This window comes from Epinephelus fuscoguttatus, linkage group LG18, assembly GCF_011397635.1.
Source record: "Epinephelus fuscoguttatus linkage group LG18, E.fuscoguttatus.final_Chr_v1".
Lineage (NCBI taxonomy): Eukaryota > Metazoa > Chordata > Actinopteri > Perciformes > Serranidae > Epinephelus > Epinephelus fuscoguttatus.
The window spans coordinates 35079381-35093094 of record NC_064769.1 but is presented as its reverse complement, the minus strand read 5'-3'; the positions used below and the strand labels follow the sequence as shown (position 1 = coordinate 35093094).

General features: G+C 37.3%; 1 pseudogene; it reads left to right on the top strand.

Moving 5' to 3' along the window:
* LOC125905571 (myocyte-specific enhancer factor 2C-like) overlaps positions 1 to 10165 on the top strand; it is a 44496-nt pseudogene extending 34331 nt beyond the window's left edge.
* Positions 10166 to 13714: the final 3549 nt, after the last annotated feature.

Below are 13714 nucleotides of genomic sequence, written 5' to 3'. Positions count from 1 at the left end.
ATCACGGTGAAAATCATGTAATGTGAACTAGGCTTTAGGGAGAAAGTATTTCCTGTTGTAGGGATGAATAAGGTTATGTGTATTAAGAGTTATCATGTCCACCTCATCAGAAACTGGGGAGGGATTAAGAGGAATATTGGATTTCTCTGGAACGCTAACTTTTTAGCACATTAGCTAACGTTAGCATATATTCGGGTGCAGGATAATGGCAGAACTAAGCTTAATGAGATTCAAAAGAAAAACGCACAACAAAACACTTCAGCTCAACCTTAAACCCTTTTCCTACCAAAATTAGCACGTGTACGCATGTTTTTTAAACGTGGGAAAACTCGCTGAAATTAGGCGACAGATTGCTTCCTATTGCCAGTTGATGCTGTGTACACGGCTCAACTGCAGACGAGTAGGCTTCTGTTTGTTTTCTGGCGTGTCACGTTTGACGAGGCCGGCGAAAATGTTACAACGGTTACTGCTTTTTACAATCTCCTACTTTTTCAGTCTCTTAAACTTTTGAAAAATGTTCGGGTGCTGCTTGGACAGAGATGGATGGTATTTTGTGGCGGCATCGCGCTTGCAAAGGGGCTAAAATTAGTGCGTCCACCCAGGTGTTGTGTTTCCATCACTGTCGATTGAAGCCGCTCGGAGCTGAAGCTGGCAAATACTCACGAATACTGCCGAGTCATTTCTCCAGAGAAGGAATGCTGATTGTAACCTTTCCCGTTAAATATGAAAGCCAGATGTTAGTGAGTTGTTTGTCTGGTGGAGGAGGAGCTTTAACGAGGTGATGATATGTCAGCGTTGTGTTTAGTTTTAAAGGAACAATCTGAACACTTCTTTCAACTCCACCAGACTAGCTCTTTATTGAGAAAGGAAGGAGTGGGTGTTTGTGTGTGTGTGTGTGTGTGCATGTGTGTGTTTGAAGCGGGGAAAGTAGGCTGGTGCCGTCAGTTTTCTGTTTTAATAGACGAGCCAGATTGACAGATTGTGAGGGAGTGACGAGAAACGCTGCGGAGCAAAAAATAGCCTTCTAGGGCCATCCCTCCAGGAGCCACGCTAGTATTGGTGGTCGCTGCCTCACCCTTCTCCCCCCTCCCTCCACCTACTCCTCCTCCTCCTCTTCCTCTCAACCCAGACCCTCCCCTCTCCGACCCCTCCTTCTCTCTAAAGCCAAACAGGTGGACATGACTGGGATGAGTGGGATAGCTGGACTGGGCCAACCGCTGAGCCCTGTGTGTGTGTGTGTGTGTGTGTGTGTGTGTGTGTGTGTGTGTTGCAGTCATCCAGTGACAGACAGGACTAATGGGCTGTGAAGTGCTGAAGCAGGACGCTGAGAGCCAAACCACATACTGTACACACACACACACACACACACGCACACACACGCACGCACACACAGTGGTGGAAGAAGTGCTCAGATCTTTGACTTAAGTAAAAGTATCCATACCACTCTGTAGAAATACTCTGTTACAAGTAAAAGTAGCAAAAGTAAAACCACTCATCATGCAGATTAATATATATCATACTACTGGATCATAATTAATGTGTTCATCACTTTAATGTTGCAGCTGGTGAAGGTGGAGCTCAGTTTAATGACTTCATATTCTCCTCAGTAGCTTGTTTTTTACTCCCAGGATCAATAAAGTTTTATCCTCAATCTTAATATGAATCAGAAGTAACTAGTCATGTAATAAATGTAACAGAGTAGAAGCACAAAGTCGCAGAAAATGGAAATACTCAAGTAACATTTTGAAGTACTTTATTGAAGTGTAGTCCTTGAACAAATACACACACACACACACACCTTCATCATCTGATGCCTGCATGAGAGGAGAGATTTCACAGCACTGAGCTGAAGACACAGCGACACGTCTGACACATCCACACTGCATTCATTTCTATTTTTACACACGTTAAAATCACAAAAAGTTATTCTTGATGAACTTTGTTAAAACAGTGTTTTAGGTCTGATTGTTCCAAGTCTTGTGTCTAACATACTGTGAAGTCTCTTTGATGGATTTCTGCTCAGATGGCGCCCTCTTGTGGTTGAAACAGACATTGTTTTTTACTCTACAAACAATACTTGTGCATTAAAAGGTTTCTATAGTAACTATATAGTATGAGCATCAGAATATACTTAAATCAGTCAAGGTAAAAGCACTAATTATGCAGAGTGGTCCATTTCAGAATCATATATATTTAATCATTGGATTATAATTATTGATGCATGAATGCAGTGGTTTTCTTTTCTCTTTTCTTTCGGTGGTAGGTCGGCTTCCCTGGTGCTTTGTAGTAATTTGCTCCGTACAATAAAGCGATCCATCGTCCCTCTCACAGCTTTCTCCTTTAAATATTATCATCCCTGCCATTCAGGGCTTTAGATGTGTCACACACTAATAATTCCCACACTCGAACAGCGACAGACAAGTTCCCTGTGAAGGTTTCTTGACATTAAATTCAATTAAATTCCATTTTTTAGCCAGAGTTTGCCTCTTTATTAGGACACGGGTGTGCACAACATGCTGACACAGTCAATTAATAATTAATTCATAACTTTCTGTACAGGCCCAGTTGAATATTGCTGTGATAAAAAATATCCCACGGCACACCTGGTTTGGCATCAGAGCACACTGTTTGAGAGTGTTTATTCAACTTTATTGTTTTTGTTTTTATTATACCATTATTATAATTAAAAAAAACAAAACAAAACTTAACCTAGTCCATGTTTTTTACTTTCTCTTGCTGTTGTTGTGTCCTCCCCCTGCTATTAACTTTTACCTCTTTTCTCTGCAATGTCCTGTTAAATAAGAAAATTATTTTTTAAAAAAAACATTGACAAAAATATGACAGAGAAAATGACAAGCTGGATTACTTTACTTTAAGAAGGGTGTTCATCTTATTCTGTAAATAAACTCATTTATAATCGACAATATCTTTAATGACTGTATGAAGTGAAAGGTGTCAGTCGTAGTGCTGAACCATGAGATTTATCACATGAATGATCGACACTGTTTCAGATGAATTTCCTCTTTATTGATTAATTGATGAATCGACTAATTGTTTCAGCTTAGAGCCAGTCATCTCCATGTATAACTAGAGTGCGCGGTAATTGACTTATGATTCTCAGGTTATCCAGATGTGTTGACGTGTTTGTTTGTTTGTGCTCTTGTGTGCAGACGCTGCGTAAGAAAGGTTTAAACGGCTGCGACAGCCCCGACATCGAAGCCGACGACTCTGCAGGCCAGAGCCCAGAGTCAGACGACAAATACCGTAAAATCAACGAAGACATCGACCTGATGATCAACAGACAGAGAATCTGTGTAAGTTCCACCTTTAGAAGCTTTAGATTCAACACGGAGATGAAGTTTATGGGTACGTCTGAGCTCATGGTGCAGATAAGGCTGCCACACACTGGAAGACTTACGTACATCTTCTCACATCTAAAGACAAAGTGTGTATCTAGTCACGCACTATAACATGTTGCAAAGACTGGGGATCTTACAGGGTCACTATTTGACTACAGCTGGATTCCTTTTTAGATGATTTCCCATCCTGCTCCTGATGGAAAATATCACACCAAACCCCCTTTAAGAAATATGAAATTTGAACAATTTCTCACGTGTCTGCAAAAACACACAACTCTAGAACCACAAGATAAAAGGCGCCATATGTCGACAGTGTTCTTGTCAATTCGGCTTCAATATATAATCTATAAGAACTGTCATTGTGTACAAGCTTGGATTTTGTTTGAATCAAAATAAGATAAAGATAAGATACCATCACTGAAGCAGATCAGCACAGTTGGCAACTAATTGCCCTGTGGATTAGACTGAGGCATATGAAAAAATAAATAAATAAAACAACACAATAACCAATGACGAGACAAGATAATGATGATGTGTCTCGTGATGTTAACCAGCTGCTCTCTCTCTCTCTCTCTCTCTCTCGTCTTGTCCAGCAGGGTCTGCTGCCCTCCAACTACGACATGGGCGTCTCCATCCCGGGGAATAACCCCAGCGGCCTGCTGTACTCCCACCCTGGTATCAACTGTGGTTTAGGTAACCACAACCTGCTGCCCATTTCACACACACACCCCTCCCTGCAGAGAAACAGCATGTCCCCTCAGAGGCCCTCCAGCACTGGGAACGCAGGTGCCAATATATGAACACAAATTATGATTCAGCCAGTCAAACTCTGATGCTGCAGATTACAATCGTAAACACATGACGTCTGTATATGTGAACATGTGTTGTGTTTGGTGTGCGTAGGACTGATGGGTTCGGAGCTGCCGAGCACCGTGGTCTCCACTGTGGGTAAGACTGTGCTTTATTTGTCTTATTACACCTGTTAAACTCTCGGGGGGAAAAAACCTAATTACATCTTTAATTTTATTATTGTTATGATGAAATCTTGATTGGACCATGAACCTCCACCTGTCACCAGGAAATAGCAGCTACAGTAACCACTGCACCTCGCCCGGGCTGCTGTCTCCAGGAGGCGTCTCCAAGAACATGCAGGACAAGAGTCCTCCTCCAATGAGCGTGAGCCGCAAGCCTGACCTCCGCACACTGATGCCCCCCTCCAACAAGTGCAACAACATGCCCACCATTGTGAGTGCTGCTTTCATCGTTACTCCACCTCCACCCACATTTATTTTACTTTATGTTGTTTTTATTGTGTTGGTTATTTCTGCATGGAGACTCACTGTAGTGTGTGTTTTAATGCTGCTCTCCAGTGTGAGGACTTTGATCTGATGTTGGTAAGTGATCCTTAAATTACCAAACAATATGAACAGTACAGTGGGCGGCTGATTTCCATATTACTGGATAGTTTCTTTACAGTCAGTTGTGTTTTATATGCTGATAGGTCTTTAAATCTGAACCTGCAAAGTAACTACAGCTGTCAGATAAATGAAGGGCAGAAAAATGTTCACTATACTACGACTCTATTATCACATTTGGACGACATGCTATACTATGACGTTTTTTTCATGGTTTTGGACGACATACTATACTATGACTTTTTTTGTTGATGTTGGACGACATACTATACTATGACTTTTTTTCATGGTTTTGGACGACATGCTATACTATGACTTTTTTTGTTGATGTTGGACGACATGCTATACTATGACTTTTTTTTCATGGTTTTGGACGACATGCTATACTATGACTTTTTTTCATGGTTTTGGACGACATGCTATACTGTGACTTTTTTTCATGATTTTGAACGACATGCTATACTGACTTTTTTTCATGATTTTGGACGACATGCTATACTATGACTTTTTTTCATGATTTTGGACGACATGCTATACTATGACTTTTTTTCATGGTTTTGGACGACATGCTATACTATGACTTTTTTTCATGATTTTGAACGACATGCTATACTGACTTTTTTTCATGATTTTGGACGACATGCTATACTTTGACTTTTTTTCATGATTTTGGACGACATGCTATACTATGACTTTTTTTCATGATTTTGGACGACATGCTATACTATGACTTTTTCTCATGGTTTTGGACGACATGCTATACTGACTTTTTTTCATGATTTTGAACGACATGCTATACTTTGACTTTTTTTCATGATTTTGAACGACATGCTATACTGTGACTTTTTCTCATGGTTTTGGACGACATGCTATACTATGACTTTTTTTCATGATTTTGAACGACATGCTATACTGTGACTTTTTCTCATGGTTTTGGACGACATGCTATACTATGACTTTTTTTCATGGTTTTTGACCACATGCTATACTATCACTTTTTTTCATGATGTTGGACGACATGCTATACTATGACTTTTTTTTCATGGTTTTTGACCACATGCTATACTATCACTTTTGTTTCCATGGTTTTGGACCACATGCTATACTATCACTTTTTTTCATGATTTTGGACGACATGCTATACTATCACGTTTTTTCATGATTTTGGACGGCATGCTATACTATGACTTTTTTTCATGATTTTGGACGACATGCTATACTGACTTTTTTTCATGATTTTGAACGACATGCTATACTTTGACTTTTTTTCATGATTTTGAACGACATACTATACTGTGACTTTTTCTCATGGTTTTGGACGACATGCTATACTATGACTTTTTCTCATGATTTTGAACGACATGCTATACTTTGACTTTTTTTCATGATTTTGAACGACATACTATACTGTGACTTTTTTTCATGATTTTGGACGACATACTATACTGTGACTTTTTCTCATGATTTTGAACGACATGCTATACTATGAATTTTTCATGGATTTGAACGACATACTATACTATGACTTTTTTATGCAGATTTGGACGACATACTATACTGTGACTTTTTTTCATGATTTTGGACCACATGCTATACTATGACTTTTTTCCATGATTTTGGACGACATGCTATACTATGGCTTTTTTTTCATGGTTTTGGACGACATACTATACTATGACTTTTTTTATGCAGTTTTGGACAACATACTATACTATGACTTTTTTTATGCAGTTTTGAACGACATACTATACTGTGACTTTTTTTTATGCAGATTTGGACACCATACTATACTATGACTTTTTTATGCAGATTTGAACGACATACTATACTGTGACTTTTTTTCATGGTTTTGGACGACATGCTATACTGTGACTTTTTTCCATGATTTTGAACGACATGCTATACTGACTTTTTTTCATGATTTTGGACGACATGCTATACTATGACTTTTTTTCATGATTTTGAACGACATGCTATATATACTATGACTTTTTTTCATGATTTTGGACGACATGCTATACTGACTTTTTTTCATGATTTTGAACAACATGCTATACTTTGACTTTTTTTCATGATTTTGAACGACATGCTATACTATGACTTTTTTTCATGATTTGGGACGACATGCTATACTATGACTTTTTTTCATGATTTTGGACGACATGCTATACTATGACTTTTTTTCATGATTTTGGACGACATGCTATACTATGACTTTTTTTTCATGGTTTTGGACGACATACTATACTATGACTTTTTTTCATGATTTTGGACCACATGCTATACTATGACTTTTTTTCATGGTTTTGGACCACATGCTATACTTTGACTTTTTTTCATGATTTTGAACGACATGCTATACTTTGACTTTTTTTCATGATTTTGAACGACATGCTACACTGACTTTTTTTCATGATTTTGGACGACATGCTATACTATGACTTTTTTTCATGATTTTGGATGACATGCTATACTTTGACTTTTTTTCATGATTTTGAACGACATGCTATACTTTGACTTTTTTTCATGATTTTGAACGACATGCTATACTTTGACTTTTTTTCATGATTTTGAACGACATGCTATACTATGACTTTTTTTCATGATTTTGGACGACATGCTATACTATTACTTTTTTTCATAATTTTGGACGACATGCTGTGCTATGACTTTTTTTCCTGATTTTGGATGACATTCTATACTATGACTACTTTTTCATGATTTTGGACGACATGCTATACTAGGATTTTTTTCATGATTTTGGACGACATGCTATACTATGACTTTTTTTCATGATTTTGGACGACATATTATACTATGACTTTTTTCCATGATTTTGGACGACATGCTATACTATGATGTTTTTTCATGATTTTGGACGACATGCTATATTATGACTTTTTTATATGATTTTGGACGACATGCTATACTATGACTTTTTTTCATGATTTTGGACGACATGCTATACTTTGACTTTTTTTCATGATTTTGAACGACATGCTATACTTTGACTTTTTTTCATGATTTTGAACGACATGCTATACTTTGACTTTTTTTCATGATTTTGAACGACATACTATACTATGACTTTTTGTTCATGATTTTGGACGACATGCTATACTTTGACTTTTTGTTCATTATTTTTGACGAAATACTATACTTTGACTTTTTGTTCATGATTTTGGACGACATGCTATACTTTGACTTTTTGTTCATTATTTTTGACGAAATACTATACTTTGACTTTTTGTTCATGATTTTGGACGACATGCTATACTTTGACTTTTTTTCATGATTTTGAACGACATGCTACACTGACTTTTTTTCATGATTTTGGACGACATGCTATACTATGACTTTTTTTCATGATTTTGGACGACATACTATACTATGACTTTTTTTTCATGGTTTCAGACGAAATGCTACACATTTAAGGTCATTTATAACAAAAAGAACACACATTAGTTGTACCACAGAAACTTTTTATTGACAGTCCTTCAAAAAAATCATTATGAACAATTATTTAAAACAAAACCCTGGAAACATACAGTAAGCCATTTCAAACATGTATCTTCTCCTTTTTATTGTTTAAGATTTTTAGAGAAATCAGCTTTAACTTTTTTCATGATTTGGGACGACAAGCTTTACTATGACTTTCATGATTCGTCCAAAAGTCATAGTATAGCATGTCGTCCAAAATTGTGGAAAAAAAGTCATAGAATAGTATGGGACGACATACTATGACTTTTTTCATATTCTACACTATTTCTTTTTTAAATTTTAATGCCATACTTAACAATGACCTTTTGTCTTGTGCCTTTTTAAAGGACATTTTTTGGCTTTCTATACTATGACCTTTTTTAATGCCAAACTATACCATGACTTTTTTCATGAAATTTTTGGACAAACATACATATCATGTGTTCTTATATCATATATTTTATTTTATTTTTATTTTGAAGAAAATTTTTGATTTACTATACTATGAAAATTTTATGCGTTTTTTGGGAAAAGTTTCATGACATACTACACTGTGACTTCTCTGAATGTTTAATCCCGTACCATGCTCTGACTTTTTTATTCTTTTTGATGACATACTATACTTTGACTATATCATGAAAGTTTGAATGCCATACTCTACTATTGCTATGCTATACTATACTATGACTTCTCCAAGCCTTTTTAGGAAAATATTAATGACATCCTATACTATGACTTTTATGACAATTAATACTTTAACTTTACCCTTATATACGTGTAAGTAAGGTTTTGAATGCAGTACCACACTTCTAGTGGACTATTTTCAAAAAAAATTTTACTTGTACTTAAGTAAAGGATCAAGACACTGAAGTATTTTTTCAGTCTAACAGATTCCCCTTTACTTTGCAGAACCAGAGAATAAATCACTCCCAGACTGCTCAGACGATGTCTACTCCTGCTGTGTCTATCGCTGCTCCAAACTATACCATGACTTTTTTCATGAAATTTTTGGACAAACATACATATCATGTGTTCTTATATCATATATTTTATTTTATTTTTATTTTGAAGAAAATTTTTGATTTACTATACTATGAAAATTTTATGCGTTTTTTGGGAAAAGTTTCATGACATACTACACTGTGACTTCTCTGAATGTTTAATCCCTCAGTAGCGACATGCTCCTGACTGTTTTATTCTTTTGATGACATACTGGTCTTGATCATATCATGAGTTTGGCAACAACAGCAGATACAAAACCTGCAGCACTCAGCACTCGGACACATGGGGTGACTTCTCAAGTGTTTTAGGAAAATATTAATGACATCCTATACTATGACTTTTATGACAATTAATACTTTAACTTTACCCTTATATACGTGTAAGTAAGGTTTTGAATGCAGTACCACACTTCTAGTGGACTATTTAAAAAAAAAAAATTGTACTTGTACTTAAGTACTCAAGACATCAGTCTAACAGAACCAGAGAATAAATCACTCAGACTGCTCAGACGATGTCTACTCCTGCTGTGTCTCATCACCCAACTCTACCTGGACATCAAATCGGAGCCAGCCTCCCCACCCAGAGACCGGAGCGTCACCATGATCGGCACAGGGCTCGTCGGAGGAGGAGGCGGCGGCATGACCACAGCAGGATACTCCACTGTTGGCCGGGGCCCCAATGAAGCAGGCCGCTCCCCCGGTGACAGCGCGTCCAGCTGCGGGAGCTCGTACGAAGGCAGTGAGGAGCGTGACGATCACCACGGGAACTTCCTTCTCCAACCTCTGTCCAATCAGGATGAGCGCCACAGCCCGTCAGTCAAACGGATGAGGCTATCAGAGGGGTGGGCCACATGATGGGAGCCGGCCTGCAGCCAGAGGGGAGGAAGGGGTGTTAGTAAAGTTACCTTATAGTGTTTCTCCAACCTCTGTCCAATCAGGATGAGCGCCACAGCCCGTCAGTCAAACGGATGAGGCTATCAGAGGGGTGGGCCACATGATGGGAGCCGGCCTGCAGCCAGAGGGGAGGAAGGGGTGTTAGTAAAGTTACCTTATAGTGTTATTATTATTATTATTATTATTATTATTATCATATTCTTCTTGTACTGAGTGGGTGTGCTTAATGTGTAATGGTAACATGTATGTGAGAGGAGGGGCACGGTCAGACAGTTTTATATATGAATACAGTGACGCTCTGCTGTATTTACAACATGTACTGTAGCTAGACGTGTACACTAGAGGAAATACTGCGAGTACATCAGGCAAGTGTTTATCAAACTGCTGAGAGGTACACTAAAGTTCTCTGAAAATGAGGAATAAAAACATTTATCAAGCGACTTCTTCTACTCAACAAATTTAACTTGTACTCTTTCACTGAAGTCCAAAATGTGACTTTGAGCAGTTTGATAAACGGCTGTGCAGGATGTGCTCTGAGGCGAACATGTACTGCGCTACATGTTTCTACTAACGCGGCTGGAGAGAGTTTGTCGTGTACATGTACTGCTTGTTTTGTGTGTGTGTGTGTGTGTGTTCAGGGATGGGGGGTGGGGGGGTGGGGGTGTAATAAGTAAATAACAAATATGTTACGTGCAAATTTATGTATGTGCACATGTATGCAAACTAACAAAAAAGGTAAAAGTGAAGAAGTCTGGTACTCTGAACGGTTTAATAACATGCATGAGCAGGCGTGAACCGCTCAGTCCACGCCGTGTTGCAGGTTCAACATATTTGCGCACATTTAAAACGTATAGCACATTTATATATGATCGTATGGAGGGTCAAGTGTGGCAAATAAGACGGACAGAAAGAGAGAGGAAGTGTGGAAAGAGGAAGAGACGGAGGAATGTGAGAGGAGTGGTGACTGAGGAGGTTTTAGTGTGAGAGATGAGAAAGTTATTTGCAACAGGTTGCAGAGAGAAGACGTTTCACTTGATGTGAAAACTCAGAGTTGGTGAATACTTTTCAGAGCTGTGTTAACAAAAATGTGATCTTCAGCGAACTGCAATCCAGATGCAATAAAGTATGGAAGCAAAGAAATGCTCAACAGATTTCTATCTGAGAAATAACTGAAGATTTACCACTACTGAATACTGAACGCTGACAATATGACCATTACAAGAGATGTGACATTCACTCACACACCTTAAATAAAACATGAATTAAATATAAAGAAAAGACTGCGAGTAGATAGTAGCTAAACATTTAAACACAGATCCGCTAAAATCTCAAGATTACATTTATTATAAATAAAAAATGAGGGATGGAAAAACTGCAACAAAGAGTTGTATTTTTAAAAAGAAATAAAAATGCAAATTTTAATTCAACTAAATTTAAAAATAAGATCAAATTTAAATGCTGTTGAACTGTGGCATTTAAATGTTACTTTGAAAATCATCCGTCTGAATTTATTAAAAGTTTATTTTAAGTCGTGATCATTTGTTTTTATAAAAAGGTTTACAAATTGAGATTCTGTAAATAAATTGTTCAAAATATAAGTGTTCAGTATTTAAAAATACATACATAGTCAAAACGTGAAGTTGCTCAAATCCAATTCACGTCACTAAGATTTAAGGTGATATCCAAATTTAAATTTAACTTAAATATCTGTGCTTCTGTTCGGTTATTAGCAGTGGGGGAAAAAGTGATACAGTGTAGCTTTGCAATATTTTTGTGTGGCAATATCACATCGTCACACAGTCCCAAGTATCCATTTTTTTAATTATACAAATTATTAATACTATAAATACAACTTAAACTTTATCAATTGCTTTTTCAGTCCATTAGATACTTTACAGCTGTAAAAAAAAAAAAAAAATGGCTGAAGTGACATGAAGACACTGAAAATTTTATCTTAGATAAAACTAACATTTCTTTTAAGGACATAATTTACAGTTGCAAAAGTAATAAATCGCAATAAATTTTATCGCAATGCTCAGTGTACTGCAACACATTTAAAATAGTACTGTGACACAAGTATCGTGATAATATGGTATTGTGGATCCTCTGGTGATTCCCACTCCTTCAGGTTATGGAAACAAAGATATAATCTAGTTTCTAAATGTACAAAAATTGAAATGACGACATTTTTGAAGGTAAATTAAAACATATTAATTCTTATTGACGCCTTTTGAATTTTCAGGGTAGTTCAGGGTAGAGCTATCTAAATTTCAACATGAAGTATTCAGTCTTCATTTGAGAAAAGTTTTTTCCTGAAATAACTTATATATTATATCAGAATTGTGAGAAAAATTTTCATGGAAGGACTTGTTTGAACTCATTAGTTCATAACAACAAGAGCAGAAGAAATCCAGTTATTATGGCCTTTATTTGCTTCCATACAAACTCAACATGCATTCATTTTCTATGAGAACAAACAAAGCACCTGTGGTTTCATGTATCAAACAACAAACAGAACTCACATCCAAACTTGAGTGATCAGTAAATTTCACTCATGGCCTTGTTGTTATGCACAGAGAGCGCTAGCTGTTAGCGGTTAGCCTAGCAGTCAGAGTGAGGATTGCACTCCTAAAAGCCATATCCAACAGGACAGTGATGCTTCGCTGCACAGAGTTTATATAGTGTTGTGTTTTTGAATTCTTTATTATATCAAATTGATATTCTTGGATGTCTGCAGCTCTATTTAATAACATAACAGTAATATAAAAAGCAGAGACGTGCACGACATTTTCTATTGAACATTCAGGGAGATTTTAAGTAAATAAAAAAGTATTCCCTTTAAAGTTCAGCTGGTGTCAGAGCAACATTCAATCACTGAGACAATCTCACAAAACGACAAATTACTTTGTGGTAATTATTAAAATATGCAGTGGTGGAAGACGTACTCTGATCATTTACTAAAGTGAAAGTACAGCAAATGTAAAGAATACTACAACACAACATCCAAAATCCCACTCAAGTAAAAGTATAGTTCAGTCCAGTGGTTCCCAACCTAAGGGTGACCAGATAAATCTGAGGGGTCGAAGAAGAAGAAGAAGTTCCGATACACCAGTTTATATTCAGCCTTCTGACCTTTTGCTAATCTTTAATTTTTTTTAGAAAAACTTTGGATAATTTCCCCTCCAAGTTTAGGGAAATGGCTCCTTAGTGGAACTGATAACTCAGGGACATCTGACACTATGTTGAGGAGACACAACTGGATTTAAAGCCCGTTCTCACGCCCAGCTCCTCAAACATCACTGCTTCGTTACAACCCAATGCACCGTTCACAGCAGTATGATCAGTGTCAGAAATTAGCAAGGGCCATGGGCCATTTGGCCCGCAATTTATCCAGGAATGCCCCCAAAAGCCATGTTCCGGGGGCCAAAATTGCCCCCAAAATATTTTGTTAATTTCATACCCTGAGTATGATACACACTTGGTGCGTCAGTTTCAGAAGCAGCAGGCAACAACCCAACTCGTCATTTACCACAACTTTCCCATTGGATGTCTGCGTCAAGACAGC